The 2500-nt window shown below is 32.0% G+C and overlaps 1 protein-coding gene across 1 annotated transcript in view; it reads right to left on the bottom strand.

Annotated features, from left to right (window-relative positions):
* Positions 1-2500, bottom strand: part of LOC144958237 (solute carrier family 22 member 15-like) — a 19557-nt gene that overhangs the window by 15828 nt on the left and 1229 nt on the right. The window lies entirely within an intron of this gene.

Consider the following 2500-nt stretch of genomic DNA (forward strand, 5'->3'; position numbering starts at 1 on the left):
CAGCAAACAAATTTGATATTGAAAATGAAAAACATAAATTAGACAGGACTTTGGAAGATGAAATGACTATTGAGGTCAGTGAAGAGGAAACGAGATTCGTATTTTCGAAACTAAACGAGAGGAAGGCTTCTGGGCCGGATGGATTGAAAGGAAAACTATTAAAAGAATGTGCCCATCAGCTTTCCCCCATCTATACACATATTTTTAACTGGTCCCTCCAATGCGTTTCGATCCCTGAAATTTGGAAAACTTCAAAAATTATTCCTGTTCCAAAAAAAGAAAAACTTGAAACTATGAACGATCTCAGACCTGTTGCACTGACTTCAATAGTCATGAAATCTTTAGAAAAACTTGTTCTTGTTAAAATTAGGAATCAGTTTATGCCATTGAGTGATAGTCATCAATTTGCTTACAAACCAGGACGTGGCGTAGAGGATGCCATTTTGCTGTTTACAAACAACATCTACAGGCATCTAGATCACGCTAGGAGCTATTGCAGATTGCTTTTTGCAGATTTTTCTTCAGCGTTCAATACAATGCAACCTCAGTTGGTTGTTCAAAAATTGACTAGTCGGAATTTAAACAAGTATATAATTGCTTGGGTGCTCGAATTTCTTACGGAGAGAGCACAATATGTTCAATTAGGACAAAACAAGGTTCCTCAAGGTTGTGTATTGTCCCCTGTATTATTCACAATATACACGAATGACTGTAGAAGTCAAAACCTGAGTGTACCTTTAATAAAGTTTGCAGATGACACCGCTCTTCAAGGCCTCATAACAAATGGCAACGAAGTGGCTTATAGGCAAGAAATTGATAGATTTGTGCCTTGGTGTGATGCCCACCACCTGGAGCTTAACATAAGCAAGACAAAGGAGCTAGTGATTGACTTTAGGAGAGTGAAGGAACCGATAGAACCGTTAAAATTAAAGGACCAATTCGTCCAGCGAGTTCCTCACTACAAATACCTTGGTGTAACGATTGATGACAGGCTCAAGTGGGATGAACACTTGAAAATAATTAGGCATAAGATGTGCAGACGTACATATTTTTTATCAAAACTCTCTCAGTTTAGAATAGATAAAACCCTCTGCACAATATTTTATAGAGCAGTAATCGAAAGTGTTTTGTTATTTTGTATAACAGCTTGGGGAGGCAATTGCTTAGCAGTGGAAAGGAACAAAATAAATTCAAATATAAAAAAATCCATTAAATGCTATATAAATGATGTTGACGATGTAGATCTTTTATACGAGAAATTTTGTATAAATAAAATAACTAAAATATTAAATGACCAGTATCATCCACTAAGACCATCAATTATTATGTCAGAAAGAAGTGGTCGCCCTTTCTCTATTTCAACGAAAACAGAGAGACACATAAAATCTTTTCTGCCGTCTAGTATTAGGCTTTTTAACAACAAGCAATAATCATTTTATATAATTATTTCTCATTTTTACTTTTTAAAAATATAAATATTAATTTATTAATTTATTTGTTTTGCAATCTTTTCAATTTTCAATTTATAGTGACAGTTTTAACTATTTTACAGTGTTGAAATTATTCATATTATAAAGCGCAGCTATGGTTATAGAGCTGCTCCTTTTTTATATATATACATCCGATTTCCATTGTATTTTTATCTTATTGTGTAAATTATAACACGTCTGTACAAAAAATTTCCTTTTTGGGATGCAATAAAGTATTATTATTATTATTATCATTATTATTATTATTATTATTATATTATTATTATTGTATTATTATTATTATTATTATTATTATTATTTATTATTATTATTATTATTATTATTATTATATTATTATTATTATTATTAATTATTATTATTATTATTATTATTATTATTATTTATTATTATTAGTAGTAGTAGTAGTAGTAGTAGTAGTAGTAGTAGTAGTAGTAGTAGTAGTAGTAGTAGTAGTAGTAGTAGTAGTAGTAGTAGTAGTAGTAGTAGTAGTAGTAGTAGTAGTGATAGAGTCACGGGAATGGTGGTGATTGTGACAACAGTAGTAGTAGTGATAGAGTCACGGTTCTCCATCACCTAGCTCATTCCGACATAAAACCGCTTCTAGATGGTAGGTCACAAATAAGTGCTTACGATGAATTTTAGCAGATGGTATAAAGCTCTTAAATATATTATTACAGAAACCTTGGCCCGGTTTCTAAGGCGTAAAACCGACAGTAAGGATTATTCACAAGCTACCTTTTTGTAATCATTTACTTGTGCAGTCGTCGTTTACTTGATAACCCTTGAGAAACTAAATAAAGGCCATAGTTCGTGGTAATGGAAGTTAACTTAAGCTTGAGTATTTTTATTGATGCTATATGATTTGGTAAACTACTCACAACATCCGCGAGCAAAATTAAACATACCAACACACAAAACTGTGCGGTACCTTCAACGCTTATATATGTTTTGTTTGATCGAAATAATTTAGTAAAAACTAATCACTAACAGGCTGTCTAAAAATGATGAAC

This window comes from Berghia stephanieae, chromosome 12 (genome assembly GCF_034508935.2).
Source record: "Berghia stephanieae isolate SIO BIC M18660-M18661 chromosome 12, UCSD_Bste_1.3, whole genome shotgun sequence".
Classification (NCBI taxonomy): Eukaryota; Metazoa; Mollusca; class Gastropoda; order Nudibranchia; family Aeolidiidae; genus Berghia; species Berghia stephanieae.